This window comes from Pipra filicauda, unplaced genomic scaffold, assembly GCF_003945595.2.
Source record: "Pipra filicauda isolate LSUMZ 115617 unplaced genomic scaffold, ASM394559v2 scaffold452_size532124_pilon, whole genome shotgun sequence".
Lineage (NCBI taxonomy): Eukaryota > Metazoa > Chordata > Aves > Passeriformes > Pipridae > Pipra > Pipra filicauda.
The window spans coordinates 225,146-247,860 of NW_024104590.1; the positions used below are offsets into that span (position 1 = coordinate 225,146).

The following is a 22,715-nucleotide window of genomic DNA, read 5'->3' on the forward strand; positions in this document are numbered from 1 at the left end:
AGTATACTTATAATTAAGGACATGAATATCTCAAATTAGTACAGCAAATGGCAATTGACAGCTTTTGATGAATCTTGGCACTAATTTCTGATCAAGCAATCTATAAGGCTTTAAATGGAAATGTATTTATCTCTTCGTTGACATTAATACCGATCTGAACCTATAGCTTCTGAATTATGTCTACTTATAAGCCAAGTCCTTTTTTTCCAAATTTTAATACTGTTTATGTAGATTTGGCCTATCAGACAATTGTGTATCTCATAAATGAGCAGAGCAGTGTCATTGCTAGGAATGATAGGATCATTTTCAAGTCACTCTGTTAATTTTGATAGCAAGGTGATCAATTGCAGTTTATATGATTTTGGCCAAGGTTGCTTGGTCCATTTTTGAGAAAGATGGCCTCTGACAAATAATGATTTATTTTTTTTTCCATTTGGAGTTAACCCAAAGGGTTCCAGATGTCAGAGCTCTGACTTACCATCACGCGAGGTTTTGAACGAAAATTCCCAGGAGCAGAGCTTATTGTTGGAATATGCAGATACTCTGCTATTTATAGAAGGACACTAGTGTAATCAAATATCAACATAAGTGCACCTTTAAATAGAAAATCATGGTGGAAATGTCTGCTATTACACATTGATATAGCTGTTTTGCATTTCAAAATTCTGTATGAAGAACAAGTACCATAGGTTAATCAAGCATACTTTATCAGAGTAAGTTTAAAGACTTGACAGTGCATACATTGTAAAAAGTAAATCCTTCTGACCCTAGCTTTTAGTCAGATGGTGTGCTGGTCTGGAGTCTTTAAAAGGAAAGGGAGAAGATTCAGGAATAATTTCAAATTCTTCTGATCCAAATGGTAAAACCAGGAAAAATCAGATCAACAATTAATTTAACAATATTTGTTAAAACTTTGAATTTTCAACTTTTTTGACATTTAATTATTTTAATACTTTTACTTTCAGAATCCAAATGAAACTTCAATTATATCACATTATTTCTCGTTTTCATTACACTTGCAACACTCTTTTATGGCATATCCCTTGCAATTATAATGTGCTTAATTCCTACTGATGTATTTTATATATATATATATAATAATTTTTAAATTTTTAGGGCCCAATGCTACTTAAAACTGACTAAAACATTGAGATCAAAGTGTTCCTTGTCTGTGCTATAATGAAAAGAAGCTAAGCATCAAATGTACTAATTAGAAGGCAGCTGTTTTCCTGTTAGTATCTTCACTTGAAATAATTTTTTCTAGGAAGATGAAAATATCATCTTATCTCTAGAAGTTGCATAGCATACAGTTGTTTATTAAAAAAGAACAAAACAACAACAAACCACACACACAAAAAAACCCCAAACAAACCCAAGGAATGAGCTGTTAGCCTACTCCATTATCAATGGAAAGACAAAAGTTCTTCCAAAAGGTAAGGGTTTATTTCATTTACATGATAAAGGCAATTGTATTTTTTCCTCAAATACTATTAGGCTATACATTTTTAGAGCATTTCACGAAGGAACCTAAAAAAGTTGACCAAGATATGTGTACATAGTTGTAGTATCTGCTGCAAAAACTGTATTGCCACCTCAGAATGTCTGGTTTTCCGTGAAGTCTCCTTGACCAACAAAATTGTAAATTAGGCTTTCAAATGCCTAAAGGTCAATGGCATAATTCTTATATCCCAGGTTTTTATTTTTCTATTAGAAGTATTATGTAGTTTCACCACAGCTTATATAACATTGTGACACTGAAAATAAGACATTCCAGTCAATTCTGACTAACAAATGATGCTAATTATTTAAGTAAGAAATGTCAAAAATAATATTATGTATTCATAATAGCATGTCTTATTGCATAGTACTACTCCTAGAATGCAAAATGAAAAAGTAATTGTTTAACTTTAACATTAAAGTTTAACTTTCTGAAATACCATTTTTTCTGAAGCAAAATTATTCAAAATAACTTTTAACTGTTCTTGCATCTATTGAGTCTAGTAGTGATAAAAGACTTTATGATCATAGTTATTAATTCTGTACAGAAGAGAGTTGCAGCTAAGCCTTACAAATAGATGTGACTTCGGAGGCCAATGTTATGCTTCTACCCTGCAAGGCTATCTTTCAATAGTATTTTCCTGCCTGTGTTGTCACTCCCACAGTGGTCCCTGTGAATCTTGCCAAATCTGTGGAACACACCCACAGTCTCCTACTCAGATTCTATTTCTTTTCCCACTTAAAAAAAAAATAAAAATTGCTTTTTTTTTCATTTCTGTTTAATTAGTGAAAAGTGTCCAGTGTCAGAGAAACACAAACTATTCCTTGCTAATTAACCTTGATACAGTGACATCTCCAAGAAACTAGTAGCCTAAGCCAAGACCTATTATGAGGAGAATATACAGGTCTTCAGAGAATATACAGCAGAAACTCCAACCATACGATGTCATTTGTGCATTAGACCTGTTCTATATGGCACGTAATTTCTGACCTCAATGGAAAGATTGATCATGACTTCTTCCATCTGATATTTATGAAATATTGCCTAGCATGTCTAGCAGAGTCAGTAATACATTTTCCTCTTTTTCTGTTTTGTCTCGGGTTTCTATAGCATCTGAGTTTTGTGTGATTTCTCATTAAACATTCTCAAGTTTCACCCACGCAGGCCATCTGGACTATAGTTAATATTTTAGGACCTATCCCCTTAACTTTGATGTACTTTCTTGTAACTGCTAAAACATGGTGATATCTCTTCCTTCTGTCTTGAGAACCTCCCCCTCACAAGCCAGACATATCAGAGGAGCCAAGGGCTTGATACTGCCAGTAGCTGAACTCTTTCAAATCTCTTATGTATTTTTTTCAAATCTGAGAAAACCTATGATGAGAAAAAGAAATCTGTGAATTCTCAGCAGCAAAAATCTTATCATAATGAAAGAAGTAAAGCCCTAAAGTATAAAATATTGTAATAAAAATAAGTATTATGGTTCCTGGAGTTGGTTTGTTGCATTAGATTATTGACAAATAAATGGTACTGTGATGAATAACACACATACTGTGTGATCCACTAAACTGGATTCACTAATGACATTGTCAATACTATAGCTTGATCCCTGTCTTCACCTGAAGCTTATTTCCCTCTCAGGTTCATTGCATTTCATCTGAGTAACTGTTTTATGAACCAGCAAGGTCCATTACACACCTACGATTGGAACAAGCATTTTACTCTGATTTAAGCAAGTATCTCTCAAATAGCTCAGTCACTTTTGGACTATTCTTAGGGTCTGATGTTACTATTTATCCATCCTATGAAGTGAAAACAAGCTTGAAAGATAAGAAAGGTTAGATAAATGTTTCTAAGAAAGAAATTGACAACTCTCATAATACTTGTAATGACGTGCTTAGTGTAATGCGACGCTTTCCTCTGATCCCATTCTCCTGAACTTCTAGGATTGTGTGATCACTGTAATGACATTTCTCTCTTAAGGATGGACCTACACAAATGTTTCATGGTCTGTCTTGTAGCGTTAACTAACTGGACCATGATCAATTGCTTCTTAGGCACAGGGACTGATCACAGTCGGTATCTTTTTCTTCTTCTCTGTCATCTGCATCACTCAACCCAGATGGAATGCTCAGTCACAAGAACATGTTTTGGGCAGTGATGCATGGGGAGTGGGTCACTGAATCAGACCCATTGGGTCATAAGCAGGAGCTGCTTGGAACCCTTCAGTGTGAGAAAAGAGAGTAAGCGCAGAATTCATTTCCCTTAACTTGTATGTCCAGGGCAGGCTAGATGCTCCAAGAGCCTAAGATATATTCGGGAGTGCAAATGTACGTTTTAAGTAGCATCTGGAGCCCAGGAGAGATGCTCAAACATGTCCCAAAGGCACTAAGCATCTATGCTTAAGCAGTATTGAACTCTAGATTTTGTTGATCCTGACTGAGATCACACTCAAACACCACATACAATACCTACATTTAGGTTTCATAATCTCTGAATTTGTCCCAAGACAAATTCTAATAATGAGGAGCTGAACAGCTATCATGGAAGAGACACTGGTTTAGTCATCCCTAAAATCTGATTGAGAAAGGTTTCTACAAGGGAGGGGATTCACCTCACTTCTAGGAGAGGCACATGAAACTAGATAGGGTGATAAATTCTCTGAGACTGCTATCTTCGTGTGTCAAGAGATAAGATTTACTTCCTCTCCTGCTCCCCCAAAGTTCTATTGTGGCTGCTTTTTTATATTTCTATCTTTTGTCCGCGTAAGTTTATTGTAAAATACAGAAAATTCCTTGAAATTTGCCACAGTTTATTTTTCCTCTTCTGTTGTTTGTTTTCAGTCTACTGCAGAAATATGATCACTACAGCACTGCTTGCCAAAATACCACAGAAACAGGGTAGGGAAAGTAATGGTGATCTTGCCAAAGAATTTAAATCCAATATGCTGCACAGTGTAGAGAGTGCTCTGCCTCCTATAGGCAGTGACACACTGGTTGGTTTTTGAGACACTGCATCCCTACTTTGTCTTAGGTTTAAATGTATTTGCACTCAATCAGAATGCTACACAGTACAATGCATTTATAATATGTGTCTGCTTTGCCACTAGTGGATTAAAATTGTTTTAATGGGCTGGTTTGGGTTAATGATACTTAAATTTCCTGTCTCATCCTTCTTCCCAGCTTTGCTGTAGTCATGCATAACTTAAAACTGGAGGGTGAGTGTAGGTGTGCAAAAGGGTATTTTACTTGCACAGGAAATATTTACAAACATAAATATTTCCTGAACTAGGATAAGAAATTGTAAGTTGTATGGATATGTTTTCATTAAACAGAGGATCAACATATATCACTGTATGCAAAATCCTTTACATCTGTAAATTTTCCCGTTATCCTATTGAGAAATATCCTCTCCTCCCCAAATCTTGAAGAAAACACTTTGTTAAGTCTCTACATTTTCCATTGTCCTTTCAGAATGTTTATGGTTGAATGAGGGATTGAAGGATCTCTAAAAAAACCTTGGGTTTAATCTGGAACTAGAAGGAATGTTGACTTTTTAAGGAATATCTGTTTCACTTTCCTGAAGAACCTCATTGTTTCTGTGGTGAGGTGTTTCAAGGAAAGATTTTTCACATTTTATGAAGTGTCTTTGGGCCCAGGAACTAAATCTCATAAACCTGTTAACAAAGATGTAATAGTCTGTTAGTCTAGGACTTTTTAGTTTTGCGCTGAAAATGAGTAGGATCAAGGCTTAAAAAATTGAACTAATTAGTGCTATTACATGCTTGTGTTGTTTTCCATTTACATATTAGAGGACTGTGTGAGAGCAAATCTGGTTTAGAAAATTTTACCTTCAGATTTTCTCTTCTTTGCAGAGGACATAAGCACTAAGAGCAGTGGTAGGCTTTCTTCTGTTTATGTGTCCACCTATGTTTGAGCTATGTTGAAGACCACACATGCTTTTCTGCTTTCACTGGATGCCTGTATGTTATTTCTACAGAAGAATGTTGTTTTTATGTTCTTGCTTTTGTCTTCAAACAGGTCCATGAGAGAATAAAACACCTCCTGCATTCTTCTTACCTGACTTATATATGTGTGTGTGTATATATATACACATACATATATTCCTCCTCTACTCTCATTCCCCACAGTTGTCCCCTCACTGCTTTCTCCTCAAGTACTACACAAAGGCTAAACGAAGCAATTTCAAATAGAACATATTTATAAAGATTGCTTGTTAGAAGTCATCTACAGTGCTACATTGCTTTCTGGAATGATGCGGGCAAACTGGAATGAACTGCTTTCTTAAGCAATTAATTGTTAGATGGAATATGTAAACCAAACATTGTATCTCACTGGCGAGCACCGACTATGCAGTTCCTTCACTAGCATTTGGAGTTCTGATATAAAGCTCACACTTTTTGAGTCAGAATTAGCTCTTTTAATGTATGAAATATCTTAAATATTCCTTCTAAAAGCATGTTGCCTTTTTGATGTATTATTCATTTAACTATTTTTACAATCAGTCTTACTAAAACTCTGTTCCACTTTTTACTGAGTGTGAGCCTAACCTTACTCTATCCCAGCTGCCTGTCAGTCAGATATCACTCACAGATGTCCCTGAACAATCTTCTTTAATTAGAAAAGAAAAAGTAGTCCTTTATATTTGTGTGTGGACTTAAGCGCTGACTTTTTGGACATTTTTTTCTTTTTTCTATTAAGTAGACTAGTAAACTTTAACTATTAGGCAAGATTGTTTTTTAAACTTTATAATTAAGAATCATATCACCCTTTTCATGAAATGCTCTTTTCTTGTGGCAATAAAAGCATTGTTTTATGGAAGATCATTGTATTTAATAGATTTATTAGCACACAGAAATATTTAAGTCACTTTTTCACAAGAAGGTTTAATGTAATTAAGGTTATGTCTTTTTAAGATTTTTTTAATCTGTAAAGAGTATGCTTTGAATATAGGTATATAGGTGTGAATATTCAGAATTCAGTATACATTAAGTTACTGCATTTAAACAAAAACAGATTCTTAGATACATTGATGATTTAATCTGATGCTATCTCGTACCCTAGAGAAAAGTATCAGGAATGGTAAATCCAGGTTGTTTCCATAATACCCTGAGGAAAGCTCCTGGCTATTCTTAGACACTTTCAGTCGTGCTAATATTGCAGTTGTTTTTTTTTCGAAGAGTAAAAGGGAGACAGAGAAGTAGTCATTTTTCAAGTTTGCAATTCCACACCAGTTACAAATCTTTCTTAGTTTTACCTGCTACTAACCTTCATATTTGTGCACACCTCTAACCATTTTAAAAGAACAGAAAGAAATCAGATAAAATTGGGTTACTTGCTCAGTCTTTCGCTAGAGTCATTTTAAGGGTGTTTGATTTTTAGCCAGCACATAAGAGATGAAGACAAGCTGTTTTGCATTGTTGTGTCTTATAAGGTCCCTTCATTATTCCCTCTTTCTACCCATGGTGCTTCAAGGAACTGATTTTAGACTTTCATGGGGAGCAGAATGAGACCTGCCTTGCTCTTTTGTTATCCACAACTGCTCTAAATGCTACTCCAGGGAAAAATTCCCCATGATCACCTCAGTACCCAAGGACTTTGAATGTTCTGAACCCAAATATTCTTGCTGCTGTCTCTTCTGGATCAGTGTTGACCTCTGGGTCCTTGTTGACAGCTGTCTGAACATGATACAGCAGTGTGCCCAGGTGACCAAGAAGGTCAATGGCATCCTGGCTACTATTAAAAGTAGTGTGGCCAGCAGGACCAGGACAGTGATCATCCCCCTGTACTTGGGACTGGTGAGGCCACACCTTGAATCCTTGTTTAGTTCTGGGCCCCTCACTGCAAGAAAGACATGGAGGTGCTGGAGCATGTCCAGAGAAGGGCAAGGAAGCTGGTGAACAGTCTGGAGCACAAGTTTTTTGAGGAGTGGCCGAGGGACCTGGGGTTGTTTAGCCTGGAGAAAAGGATGCTCAGGGGTGACCTTATCGCTGTTTACAACTACCTGAAAGGAGGTTGTAGCAAGGTGGGAGTCAGCCTCACAGGAAACTAGCAACAGGAGGAGAGGACACAGCCTCAAGCTGCACCAGGTGAGGTTCAAGTTAGTGATCTGAAGGAATTTCTTCATTGGAATGGATTGCCCAGAGAGGTGGTAGAGTCACTGTCCTTGGAGGTGTTCAAGAAATGACTGGACATGGCACTTAGTGTTATAGTCTAGTTTACAAGGTTGAACTTGATGACCTTAGAGGTCTCTTCCAATGTAAATGAGTCTGTGATTCTTCCACCTCCATTGCTTTTCCTTAGTGTATGTTCAGATGCTGCAAAGCCAGCTTTTATTGTTATATATGGCTAAGGCTAAGCTCTTAAACCTGGATTACCTGTATGACCCATGGTCAAATATATTTCAACTGGGTTACAAGATGTGGTTTGAACGTTTCCATTCATTGTAAGGGTTTTCTAATTATAAACCCTTCCTTTGCTAATATTGCTTATAAAGTAATGGGCAATTCAGAAGAAGGAAGGAGTGTGTATTCTGACCCAGAATATTCCAAGATCTTGTAAGTTCCAAAAATGTAATATGAGACAAAGAGGATTTTAACAGAAAAGGAAATTAATGATCAGGATGATAGTCCTGGCAGACGGTGAGGGGAAGTTGAAAAGATAGGACTAGGAGTGTTATTTAAGGGGAAATGACAGTTTTTGTGTTTTGTTCTAGACAGATTGATATTAAAATAATTATTATTGGGAGAAAAATATCTTTTGCAAAGAGCCTCAGAGTTGGAATAAACACTTCTTTCTGTGTCTGGCTTGAATAGAGGAAGTGAAAAGAAACATATAGTGGGTGTTAAAAGAAAAGGCATCTTCTTCTAGAAAGTGGCTAATAATGAAATTCTGCTATCTGTAACTCATGAATGCCACTTTGTTGGAGTGCAGCACAGGAAAATATACCTGTATATATACTATCTAATACATTAGACTTCACTCACAAGCACAGACACTAAATTTGTCCAATCTTATGATTCCTAGTTCTGCAGGTACTACAGTTTGAACTCTGAAATTGTGCTTCCCATGGCTACCTCAGTGAGACAGAATATAGCATTAAGTAGAGTAGCTTCCATGCTTCTTTTTCTTATTCCGAATAGCTACAGACACTTTGCAGTTAGATTAACTTGTTCTTTTTTTCTGAAGACTAAGCAATTCAATTTTCATATATGAACAGCATGGAGAAAGGGAGAGGAAGGGAGGAAAACAGAATAAATTTTCAGGAGGGTCTATGGGAGTTCTCATGAATGCAACAGGTCATCACTACTGCTTGGATCACCACCAGAAATTTACATTTTTATTCCCATAAGGCATAAGGTATCTTGCAAGGAAGTGTAAGGTTTTCTTTGGGCATTTTAATGCTTTTACATCTTTCTTTCTGCATCATACATGCTTAGTTGTTTAAGGATCTAGAACAGAGAACCTCAGAAGCAGAGGGGAAACACATGCTGTTTATCTGACTTGCAGTCAGTTGGTAAAAGGTTTAGAACTGTTTCCATTATGAGTGGATGTGTGAGACAGAGACTGGCCCAACCTGCATCCATCTCCGTGAATTATCTTTGTGCAAAAAGAACCCAAGCCAAAAGAAAAGCCATTTGCACTGATGGATGCAATACAGAATCCTAAGACTCACAGAAGCATTTTAAAGACTGTAGTTGAAAGTGTAAAATACACAGTTTGGACAAGTAGTTCAGCTGTTAGGCAACACTGAAACATCTTTATGATGATCAAAGACTTTGTAAGTATCCAGAAAATTCCCAGAAATCAGCGCTGGATAGTCCAGAGTTGTCATTACAGAGCACCAATCTGACTGCAACAGGTAGTCATGGAAGTGCACTTGGTTACTGTAGCAAAATAGCAACTTTGGTGCACTCTGACTTTCATTTTTATTCTGAAAACAGAGTGAAAACCAGATGAAACTGCTAAAGCTTTATCAGACTTGACATGGAATTGTTGGTATTTATGTGGATTCCATTTAAAGTGAAAGGTCAGACCAGACATACTTGAAACTCAAACCTAAATCTGAAAATATTTGCCACCTGCAGCCTGGCTCAATTTTCTGGTTTGTGATGAGAAATTCAAACATTTTGTCATTAAATTCAATCCTGGATACTACACTGAAAGAAAGTCAGAGGTCTATATGTGGGTTTCTTTTGGTGGAAAGCCTGTATAAGTCAGCAAAGCATCATATATTCTTATCTTCTCAAGGTGACTAACAGAACTTTTTTATCCTTTGTCTTTGACCATAAGAATTAACTATTTTATGCCCATTAGGGCAAAGCTGGAGATAGACTGACCCTTATTCTACTCTCTCCAGAGTAAGACAAATTAAGTGCATTGGGTTATATTTGCTCTAATAAGCCAAACGCTCTCAGGACATATTCAAGCCATCCAAGAACAATACTAAGATAACTATGGTCATGTGAACTGTCTTGTTTCTCATGCTTTGGATTTTTAGCAGGAAAAATTGTTTTACTCTTGAGCAGATTTCTGTGAAACACACAGGAGCCTGGACTTCCATCATGTAAACAGTCAGATAACAAACAGTAGTATTTTAATCTTTGGTACTAGGTGCCCACTCAGTATCTCAAAGTTGAAGAAGCTCACACTTACAGCCCGAAAATCTGGCTCCTTCCAGAAGAAACAGAACCTGCTCTCTGAAGCCCTGGGAAGAAATACTGATTGCATTGAAATCAGCGACAAACAGACTTGTGCATCGGTACCTACCAAAAATGTTGCCAAGCCTTGGAAGAGGCTGTCCATGGAAGTGATTGAGTCACTATCCCTGGAAGTATTTAAAAGACATGTAGATGTGGTCCTTAGGGACATGGTTTGGTGGTGGACTTGGCAGTGCTGGATTGGACTCGATGATCTTGAAACTATTTTCCAACCTAAATGACTCTGTGATTCTAGTCAATGGTTTGAACTACTGCTATAAATAGTAAACAAGTCCTTTCCATTTTTTTTTAGGAGTTCCTCTTTGCTCTTATTTGCTCCGTCTATTTTTCTGGGGAGTGATTAATTTACCTGTATTGAGTAATGAAAGGGAAAAAACAGGAGGTGGAAGGCTAGGTGTGCATTCTCTTCCTCTTCTCTGGACTCATCATGCTCTCCCTTATCTTCTCTCTCCTTTTTATTTGTTGTTCTTATTACCTATCTTACTTCTTTTTCATGCCTTCATTAATAAGTGATGTTTAAACTTCCCTGGCTAACCTACGCATTTTTTCCCCAATCATTTCATTTTCTCCTGTCATTGTCCAAAGTTGTAAATTCAACTCCCGTTCTCTAATCTGTTCCTCTTCCTGTCATCAATTTATTTCAAGCCTGCTCTCTGCCCTTCCTCAGCATTTTTAAAATGCATAATTTTCTCCCCTCTTCTCTTCGTCTTTTAAAGCGTTGATACCATATTCACGCAGCAGGGGTGTTCAAAGTGGAGACAGGGATAGCAAGTCAGGAAGGAAGCTTTTGTACCCATAAAATGACAAAGCAGCAGGTATCTGTGAATGCATGTTGTACCTGAATTCTCTCTTCATCCTGGGACCAGTATGGTAGAGAAGCACACTATGAAACACTGAACACACAGTCCATCAGCACTTTATGCTGTTGCTTGTAGCTGTGGGCCATTGCAGCCTATAATAAAGGAAAGATGGAGCTATGTCAGGCTAATTCTTAACACAATAGTAGTTTACTTTCAGACCTAATAAACCATAAATCATTTGCTTTGTGTCTTGCAGCCTAAAAAGTATCACTACCTTAAAAGTTGTGTTCTTTTCTAATGGGAAGAAAAAGAGGGGGCATAGCAAAAAGCCCAAGAACGGGTATAAAGTGGAAATAGAACAATTAATAGAAGCAAAACTTTGAAATAATTTCTCTTGCTGAAAGTATATTTAAGAAGGGAAATATATCACAATAATCAACAAGGTTTTTTGCCTTCAGCCTGTCTGAGGCCATGTGGTTTGGAGATCTGATCACTAGTCCGAAAAGGAAAGGCTGTTTGCAAGATTTCTGGGGTGTTTTTTCCTGGAAAAGGTGAGAGGACAAAAGCAGAAATCTGACATACACTTTTATGCCTTATAAGGAAAGTATTCATCCCTCTATCTGCCTGTCTCTCTCTGTCTCTCTCTTTCTACATGCATATATATAGAGATCCATATGTTTCAAGCTGTCACTAAGTTGATTTGGAGGCAGGTGTTTCTTTCATTTGCTACTCTAAGGGTTAGGTTAAAACCACAAAATTTAATACATGGCTTGAACCAATTGAATTGGATTTTGTTATTTGTTTTGCTCTTTCACATTCACTGTTCAGTATTTTCTGGGGTTTTGCATGGTATTTCCATCAGTAATAACAGTTCTGACTATTTGGAGACAGAACAATGACAAAGCAGAAGATCTTGTGTTTCAAAATTCAGACGACATTTTGTAACAATCATGCTTGCTTAATACACCCCAAAACATTTTGTCTTATACAGCATCTGTGTAATTTTAAAACCATTTCTAAACTGATACTTTAGGTGAGCATGAGTAGCTGGCTCCTTGTTGTATAAATCAGTCATTTTTTTCTTATTTGTGTTTGTGCTGTCTTCCAGTACTCTTGATTTCTTTAATAGTGTGAATTTTGGTTTTGTTTCTCTTTCAAAACACTGCTTCCATTCCATTGTCTTTTCAACAGGTTCACTGGGCAGTCCTTTGCCCATTTTCATTCTCATAGGATTTTTTTTTCTTCTGTGTAACTAAACCAATTTTCTGAATAAAATGACAATTAATAGAGATTATTTACATTAATTTTCACTTGTAATAGCATCGCTAGAGGGCAGTATTGATTAAATTAGGAGCGCACTAGTGCTCTGAAAACTTAACTGCAGAAAAGCCTCCAGTGTAAACATCATTGCATTTTTAATATCTGGTCCTGGCTTTATGTCCATTTTTCATCACAATCTATACATAAAAAGTAAAAGTAATCTTAATTGCCATGTGTATTAGACATTGCTATGTGTAACTTTAATGTGTGTAAAAGAACATTCTGTGACTTTTATGAAAAAGAATGTGCATGTAGCTTAGTAGAAAATAGATGGCATTGAAGTTACTGTAAATTATAATTTATATTCATAGCTTTAATATAAATAATTATTAAAGTACAATTTTTAATAATAAAAATATAGCTTTGTTCTTGTTTTTTTTCTCAGAGATAATGCCGCGAAAAATAAATATCTTCAAATTCATTAACTGTCTCCTTGAAAAATATCAGTACAATGTATTTTAAAATAATGTACATCAAAGATAACCAGAATTATAGATTAAGACACTCACTCGTTTGTTCTTATTGATTTACAGGTCTCCTGACAAATGCAGCAACACAGAATCCTCGTAGGAGTGGTTTAGGCTCTCTGTGAGCTACTTAACTTAGTCAAGTTTCACTGCTGTTGATCATCATCCGTTATATGTCATCAACTCAACTGTCTGTTTCTCTGTATCTCATGAGTGACAGCATAATTCCTCTACATTATGAGCTAAAGTTTGTTCTACCATTCTAAGGATCACTGGACTAAGGAATACAGAAAAAGAGATATGCTTGGGCATTAGCAATACAAACAAGTTCATGGTTAACGTTTCATCTGCGTTATACGCCACTGCTGGACTTGCTGTTACCTACATGTTTCAATCCGAAGAGTCTGCTACAATGAAGAGTATCATCCCAATCAGCCTTAGAGAAGACTGTTTTGCCTATGGGAGGACACTGAGGTGCAAAAGAGAAACTCTTCTTGTGCCCTAAACTGTCTGAATTGCTTTTATTTTCTTATACTTTCAGTATATACAATAGACCAAAGAGCAAAATCTATTTTAAAGTGGACACAATCTTACTCTTAACAGAATTATGTCATTTAATTGAAGGAGGTCTCCACAAACATGATTCCAGCTTTCAAAAAGATGAAATGTTGTTGTCCAGCAGAAGTCTTTATGGAAAGCTGCAGTAAAAACTAACTCAGAGACCTGCTCTTGAAATGCCACGTTCAAGAGAACATTATGGAGCACTGAGAGAAAATGACCTATGTTTGAAAAACTTGGACAAAAGAACACAAACTGTCTACACGGCACCTTTATTCCTCTGTACTTAGATTGACTTTCTCGTACTAAAATCATTTTCAGTTTTAACCAGTTAAACATGCCTCTTCTACAGTTCCATTTTTGATAGTTAAAGTTGGATAATACAGTATTTGCAAAGAGCATGTTTGGTCATCTGTGGCCTATGTCTCATCTGATACACCATTTAGCACCAGAAAGCAAATTAAAGAGAAAACAAAAGTAACATTTGTTTGAAAGAGATCATTAAATGTATTTTGAAAAGCCTAAAGTTATATATTTAACAGTTTTTATATGTTGTATATTTGTAGAAAATCCTATTTAACAATTAACGTGATAACTCTGACAGTCATGACAAGTGGTTCAGAGTTAAGTTGTGTTTTATTACTTCAGTTGTCTCTGAAGTGACTGGTGTAGTTTGCTTTCTTCCATGGGGACATTCTGGATGTAAAGCATGACCAGAGAGGACTGTGTAGAAAAAGCAAAGAATAATGTTGTTTATATTACATAAATGCATTCAACCATTGCACTGTTGGAAGGCATTTTTATTTTTATTTTATTTTTATTTTTTGTCTTTATGTACTGATAAAAATAGAGTGTAAAATATTTTACTCATTGCTCTTCATAGCAAGGTTTGGTTTTCTTTCTTTCTTTCTCTTTCTCTCCCCTATTTTATGTAAGGGTCAGTTTGAAGCCTGTTCCTTGATCCCATTTTCAGTGTTTTACCTCATTGTTAGAAAGTCCACTTTTTTGGCATTATTGGTTAGTGAAAATTTAGCAAAGACAGCATAGACAAGGGAGAAATTATGACAAAACAAAATCTTGTTCCCTTTTACCTTACCTTTTGGCATATAGGTTTGGTACATATTGGTATGATGCAATCAACAAGGGAGCTTAATTTCTTCCTGGCAAATGTGTTATGGTTTCAAGTATACTACCTAATACTCAAATTAACTTTTAGTGTTATGCTCGTTCTGTTCTACTAAAGAAAAATATATAGAGATTATTCAAGTGACCATAGATGAGAGATACAAAAATGAAAAGTTGATAAAAGAATTTTTTTTAAAGCCTGCTCAAACGCTGAGGCTTATTTAATGCAGAGGTTGCAGGAAACATGACCTATATTGTATCAGTTTGTCTTCAAGTAAAATAAATATATACAAAATTCTTATTTAATCATAGGATTTTGACCAGTATCAAAGTAGCAATTAAAGCCCAGCCACTTGTAAAGTGTAATGGACTGACTGCACTATAGATGACCGATGTCAGGTTTAAAATGTCATGCAATAAATGATGGTAAATACATTTACTGTACATGTAGACCTCAACAGCCAGATCCTTCACTCTACCAACTCTCTGTTTTGATTTATTTTAAAAGGAGCGTAGTAGCCTTATTTAGTAAACACAGAAAAATGAAAGATGTTACATCATTTTTGTTGCTTTACAGTATTCAGTTTTGTGTTGGTTCAGCTAAATTATGAAAAATAAAGAAAATCCTTTTCTAAGTGAGACTTGTTCCCTGAGCATGACGTCACCAAAGGAATTTCACCAGATGATAAGGTGGGAGCACAGAGAGGAAGATGGAATTGGAAACTGAGGACATGGGTTGTGTTTTGAAGTTTTACCTTTCCATTTTCATGTCTTGGGGACCTTCATTTTGGTATGCTTAGTTACAGATCATATGAAGGTCATTTATTTTCTGGAAATCAGATCCTCTAGGAACTCGGGTATCTAAGAATGTACATTTGAAATCTTTACATCTAAAATCATACATTCCAATCAGTTTTGAATATGCAATCTTATGTCTTTGTTTTCTAAGCACTTTAAAAGCTCAACAAAAGGTAGATGTACGTTGTTTATAAGGTCCACTCTGGAGAAGAACTATCAAAGGCAAAAGATTCTGATTATTCTTCTGAGATGCATTCTAGTTGCTGAGTCTCCCGTGTACAACAGGCACCTCAAGGCACTTAAAATGTGTTTTGTGCTTTTCTCTCCTCTCCCAAAATGTACAGTTTTAAACAAACAAAATATACTGGCTGCATTTGTCACTGTGAATTACTACTCTAAGAGCAGTGGTGAAATGTTTGTCTCTCAGGAACAATATGTTTTCAGAATATTGTGAACTTTAATTTTACAAAACTAAGTTACATAAAAAATTGTTTGTTTCTGAAAGTATTTTATGTGCCTCTTCCAAAGCAGAATTTAAAACACAGAGGGGAATGTCTTATTTGAATGCTATTAAATATCCTTCATTTCTCAGCTTGCAAACAAGTAACTTTTTCAAAACATACTTGAAAGGGAACAGAATAATACATAAAAACGCATAATAGACTAATAAAAACAACCTCCAGAAATACAGTAAACCTTTAAAATTTTTTTGAAAAAAGCTTCTCTGTAGCTTTCTGTCAGCTGAGGCAAGGACACATTAAACTACTGCTTTTAATATCTGGGATATCAAATGGAGCAAACATTAGCACACTATAGCAATCATTGTGACACATCATTCACCAATTTCATAATTATGCTTTTAGGGTTTTTTTTCCCCTGAATTCATTTCTTCTCAGCAGTAGATCAGGTTTATGCATGTGATATCCTCAGTCATTCAGTTGTTTACTGAAATTGTACCCACGTGCTGTTGCATAAATCTTTAGCCTAGGCACTTACTATCTTCTATAGCCTATTCATCGCAATCCTGAGTACTAATCAGAGTTTCCAGAAAAAAATAAAGAATTCAACACTGTGTCTGAAAAGCCAATATAACTATGAGGAACAGTTGAACTAGAATGTGGTCAATGATTGGTTGACAGGAAAATTGCAGCAATGACTACTTGGGTGAGTGGACTAGTGGAAAGAAAAAATGAACGAGCCAACACTGGATGTAGCACAGGAAGCCAAAAAAACTCCCCCAAAATTGGTATATTTATTCAAGGGTGGGGGGAAAACCAAACAGGACCAGCTCTTTCATCATATAAGCCTACACGTATGCAGTATCTTTTCCAATTAAAAAAATGCAGAAGAAGGCTTTTTCTTGTAAACATCTTTGTACAATTGATATGATTTGAAGCTGGCTCCCTGCCAAGTCTCCAAACCTTACGACAAGAAGCACCACCACCCCCTCCCAAACCTCAGGGAGAAGAGGGAGAAAAACAACCAAGAAAAACCGAAACGAGAGAGACAGCTAAAGCAATATCTGTATAGATATATTTACACTTATGTTACAGGTATATACAATTGAAATATATATATACAATTTCACAAGGGAAAGGGAAGGGGGAAGGGAAAAGGAACAAAACCAAAATAGAATGTATATATATCCCAATTAGTAGCCCAATATCTAGCAACTAAAATAGTTAGCAAAGAAACATCTCACTACTTTCCTTGGGACAACTGAGTTGCTCTGGAACGATCACCGGCAACCTCCGTCTCCCAAGGTCGACAAGGCCTTACCCGGCCTCACTCCCCAACATGGCAGACCCGACAGCAGGGAACCTGCACCTCCAAGCTGCCGGAAGGAAAGAGAGCAAAGGCCTCTCCTCCTTTCTTCTTATAGCCTGGCTTACATAAAAATCATAGGGAATACTGGGTAAATCTGGACCCTTCCTTGGTTACAAACTGGTCACCAAAGAAGGCCTAGACCAAACTACCACAACAATGTATATCAGGAATCACATATACATGAGTAACAACCAAAGGCAGGAATGAGTTGACTATTTTTTCTTTCTGACATTAAAGAATTGATCCCACATTGAAGCAATGAATCTCACACGGCTTAGAACGCAAATAAGGATGGGCAGAAAGCACGATATTCTATATCGTAGAGTGTAGATTTCAAACTGGGGCTTGAGTAAAGAAAGGAAGTCAAGAAAGAAACTGAAAAAAACCCACAACCAACACTAGAGAAAAATAATTTTTTTCATTTCAAAGTATTTACTGTTTAATAAGTGCTTTTTAGTATATTCAATACATGCTAGGGAAGTCAAAAGGAGTAAAATTTGAAACAAGGAATTAGGAAAGAAAATTTTTTATAAAATATTTTAACTGCAGAGATGAGAGTTTTACAGATAATGTGGTTGTCTTCTTTAGAGATATAAATCCCATTAAAATCAGAGACCCATGGGTAATATACAAAAGGTAATTCCATCACTGATTAAAAATAAACTAAAAAATGGAAACTAAATTAAAAAGTGGAAGTAAATGACAATAAACCAGAATAAACAGTGACTAATAATAAACCATTCTGTGGGAGGATCAACACAAGTTCTTGTACTACTTTTGACTATGAATGAAATATGAACACAGATTGCATGGTTTGTTAGTATCAGTAAATTACACAGATTAGTGAAGATATGGGAGGTCTACGAATATATGAGGATATTCAGAGACAAAATGGGTCACCAAATATTAACAGAAAATGGAAAACTGAAAACCAGGAATGTCAATTTATCATTTCTCACACCATCAATGTAATTGTGGTTTCAGTTATGTCAGTTTTAGGACATATGTGAAAAAGGGGCTCTGCTCTTCAAATAGGTGCTAATGCTGGTTTCAAGCTCCTCAGTGCCTAGGTCAAGTCACTGATTTCATGTGATAATCTTGTGTTAGCTATGCCTTTTTAGAGTTGCAGCAAGCCATTGGAGGTCCCTTAGGATACATATCTGTAGTCACAGAGCACAAGGTGCTCATGGCACCCATGTCCTCCACAGGTGGCTTGGACTGACTGTGACCACAATTTTCTAGGTTTGATATTGCCAATATGAGACTAGTGACAGTGATATCAGAACACTGTATGGTGCTGCACTGATACAAAATGATGTGTGCAAATGAAGAAAGTTCATTACCATATAATCAAAAAACAACTTTTCTAAAAATATTGATAAATAGCATGCAAAGAACAGCTGCAGTAAAAAAAAAAACTGAAACACACACACACAAAACCACACCAAAAAAAACCCAGCAAAACAAAGCACCATAAAGACTGTCAATGTAAGAAAAAAAAATGTAATAAAGGAAAAAAGTTCTACAAAGATCTTTCAGAACAACCAACATTTAGAAGTAGAAACTTCAAAGGTGTTTATGTTAGGAGTACAGGGTCTGACACAGTAGAAGGAGCAATGCTAGCATGTGCAGAGAGCAGTTTACATCAGCTAAGGAGCCCAAGCATTACCTCAAACAATTGTATAAAGCGCCATGAGCAACTGTCTGTCTTCCTTCACTGCCTAGGGAGAAGCTGACATTGGTATACACCCAGGAGAGAGACGGGGTTTAGTATGGGTTCTCACACAGGTATAACAATACATGTCACCCACCTCAGGCAGAGACTGTAATGGCAGGAAATGCTGACATCTACTGCCATCCAAAATTACTTACTGAGTTGTGAAGGTGCCAATAAAAGGTTGGTGGTTGAAGCCTGAGCCAGTTGTTACTGTACAAACACATTGCATAAAACAGCTCACAGAGCCTCAGTGGCAGTAAAGAGGTCCTTCCCATCACGATGACTAAAGCAAATGCAAGGGACATATATTTCCTCCTCTATATGCAGACCATCTTCACATGGATAGATGAAAATAAATGTAGGCTACTTCTCTCCACACTGTCCAGTTACATCTACAGAAATGGATGAAATTTCTCCAGAGCAGAAATTCAACATAGACTACAATTTTATGACATAAAAGCCTAACTGATATGCTATTAGCAAACAATAAAAATATATTGAGGCTTGAAGAAAATTATGTTTAATTTACACAACTTACAATTTTTTACTCAGTGAAGCCGTGTAGCCCTTGTTTTTCACCCCAGACAGATTTGTTTCTTCCCAGAATTTTTGAGAGAGCAAGTGACATTGTTAATGTAACTTCCAGCCCATGCAAAACAAATCAAATGAGGGTGAGTTCTGGAAGGGCAGGAAATCTAGCTGAATGATTTCACTGTGCACAGGAAACTAACACCCCCAAAAATGAGAAAAAAATTACTTGTAATGTCACTCAAGTTCCTTGTTATTTAATTTTTACTCACACTATTACAATCATAGGAAAATCTGCAATAGAGTATACTCAATAGCACTCAGAATTTCATGCAATCACGTGTTTGTTTTATGGTAATAATTTTGAAAAGGTAATAGGGCATGTCAGGCTCACCTTCCCTTTCCCTCAATCTCCCCAAAAAAGACACAGTTCCATTTGCTCTACTAGGACAGAGAAATGGAGAGCATACAGACTGCACATCACTGTGTTACAGGTACTTCTCACCACGTGAAGAGTCTGGAGACAGCAGGACAAGTGTGTGAGAGTTAAAAAATATATTTGAAGGCCTGAAGACACAAGCTTTGCAGGTGGCTTAATCAATTAACTGTCCAACCCATCAAGAGAAACCTGAAAATACGGGATATATGTACAGCATTTAAGAGCATTATTCTCATTTTAGAAATTATGTTATGTCTTATTTAGCTGATTTGTAGACAAAGAACAGTAACCCAAGGTGAATATAGAAGTGCCCAGTATCTCGTCAGGTAGTGGAAGGAAAGAGGAGAAAGACTGTTGGGATTCTGAAAGGAAGGACTTTTCTATTTTAAAAATAATATTTAAAAAATGTAGTAAGCACATAGGGTTGCCTCGGTTTAATTTAACAGGTATAATACTGGGATTGTTGTTCATGATGGTGTTTCCATAACTTCCTTAGGAAAAGCTTTTATACAGACATTTGATTATACAGGAGCAAAACCACATTCTCCCCATCAATTCCTCTCTGGAGGCAGGGCTGGGATATTTGGAGATACCAGCTGAAAAAGGTAAATATCTGTTGTCGGTATGTTAAAAAAGCAATCAGCTCTTTTGGAAATTCATTGGTACAAAAGTGATGCCAAGTCTAACTCAGTTAAGTTAATATCACATAGTCCAAGGCCTTCAAGAATCTGAAATATCACATGTGATTGATTTCTTTTGGCTGTAAAGATGTTCCAGTATTTATAGGAATTATGAATAACTGCAAACATACCTTTAAGTTTCTGGCACAGAAGAACCTGTTTCCCCTTCTTCTCCTAATGCAACAGGCAGCAGCATCTGCTGTTTTGGACATACTGTCTACTGATACTCAAGTGTCACTGAGTGTTGCCTTTCAACTGTGATGTTGTGAAATTTCCTTTAGATGATATTGTCCCATAAACTTCTGGCTTGGAAACAAGTTACTTTACAATGGAAATTCATTCCTGATACACAGTTTTAATTCCCTTATGTGCGCCCAGAATTACAATGAGCCATGCAGAAACCCCAATAAGTTAAATTGCATGTCAGTGGGATCAGCAGTATGTGTTCTGGTGAAAAAGCAAATTTTCATTCAGCTAAGTCACTAGTAGAGAAACTCTTAGTAACAGGTTCTAGGAGAAGTGGAATTGGAGTAGTCAAGGATAGTCGGAGTCCCTCTCTTTTTTAGAGCATTGCAAACACCAATGTATTCTCTTTTGGAAGGCTAGCAAATTGACTACTTCTGGGTAGTTCTCTTCCAAAATATTCACTTTACTGCTGAGTAGACCTTAACATTGCTTTGTGGGATGACTGAGCAATTTAATTTCTGGTTCCATTTAGCATACTGTTGTATATTAAAAGGAAGAGAGGAAGGATGCTTGCTACCTTTGTCCTAACTGCTTCACTCTGTTTTGGATATTATCATGGAGGAAAAGAGCAAGTTTGGGTATAAAGAATGTAATGAAGAGTCACAGATTAATGTAATTTTAGGAATCTTTAGGGACACAGAAAGTTCCTAAGAAGAGCAAAAGGCCACACCATGTTCTTGAAAAGAAAGCTCTTCTATGAACCTGCGTAGGTTGCTGTAGAGCTTCTTCCAACCCAGAAACACATGGAAACTGTCTAAACTAAAAGACAAATACAGCAAGTTAGAGGGAAAAATTGCTCTGAAATCTTTGCATTTAATTATACCCATCAGGTTAGAGTTTCCTCTACTTCAGAAATGCCTTGTTTTCATGGATTAACAAAATCTGACACTACTGATAGCTGAAAGCCCCGCTAGACAGTACTTTGCTTACTTGAAGAAATCTTTGTCACTGGCTTCATGACAAGGCTACTTTGCATTATGTAGATGATGACTGTAATCTCCTTAGGCAGTTTGACATACTCAGGAAGCTTCTTTTTCTCCCACTGGTTACAGCCTGTAGTGCTGTGCAGACACACCCTGCAGTGGTTACCAGCAGTTCTAAAGGAATGTTTTAAGGCTGATCAGCCTGATTTGGCTACTGGTGTGAGTTTGGCAGTGGGTACTGAAGTGCAAACTAAAAGCCCATCTCATGGTACTGCCTCTAGCTGTGCACTTCTATGCCAGGTGGATAGTGGGTGTCGGGTTTGCCACTCTGAGGGGATTTTGGACAGGTTGCATAATCTGAAATCGCTGCATTTTGGATGGCTTTATGAGAAGAACAGGAATTAAGGATTTCTTCAGCGTCTCTAGTTAAAAAAGAATATTTTGCTTTTCCAGAGTTCTTTTATCATTCTTTCACTGTCTGTCTTGTGGAGAATTAGAAATATGAAATCTAGATAAGACACTGTAAAGATGTTATGTGTCTCGAAACAGGGCAATCAGCTTATGAAACAATTACTTACATCCAACAGTATTTTTCTATACTCCAAAACCAGTCCTTCCTCAAGACCAAACTTGAACTGGAGGTAAAAGTGTTGTTTCTCATTCCATTTTTTAAGATTATGCCTAAAATGATGTTCGGAGTTGAAAGGTTTCCCAAGTTTAAACATTTAGTCTCTCAGGGAAATAATTCAGAAGTCTGTGTCTAATGATGCCATCTGGTGACACCTGATGTTTATCTAGCTTTGTCTGTTATTTTCCCAAGCACGATACAAAAGCCATAAAGTGGCTTCATCATCTGATCAATGCTCAAAAAAGCATTGCCATGTACAAGAAGGAATGTCTTGCAGAACCTTCTAATATTATTAATGAGAGAGGTATGTGTTTGAGGACAACTCTGTGTTCACTGTACCTTCAAAAACTTCCTCACAACAAGGCAGACCTGTTCTAGGGTCATGAGGAATGTATTAATTCCTTAGACAGTGAGTAGGCTG

The 22,715-nt window shown here is 36.6% G+C and overlaps 1 protein-coding gene and 1 long non-coding RNA gene across 2 annotated transcripts in view; both read left to right on the forward strand.

Moving 5' to 3' along the window:
- Positions 1 to 14,167, forward strand: part of LOC113993302 — a 35,564-nt gene extending 21,397 nt beyond the window's left edge. The window contains exons 2-3 of the long non-coding RNA XR_005565297.1: positions 11,497 to 11,589; positions 12,892 to 14,167. This is a non-coding gene — a long non-coding RNA (uncharacterized LOC113993302). The remainder of the gene's footprint in view (positions 1 to 11,496; positions 11,590 to 12,891) is intronic.
- LOC120324191 (chemokine-like protein TAFA-5) overlaps positions 1 to 22,715 on the forward strand; it is a gene marked incomplete at its 5' end in the record, with an annotated part of 396,730 nt that overhangs the window by 159,994 nt on the left and 214,021 nt on the right. The gene's annotated exons all lie outside the window — the stretch shown is intronic.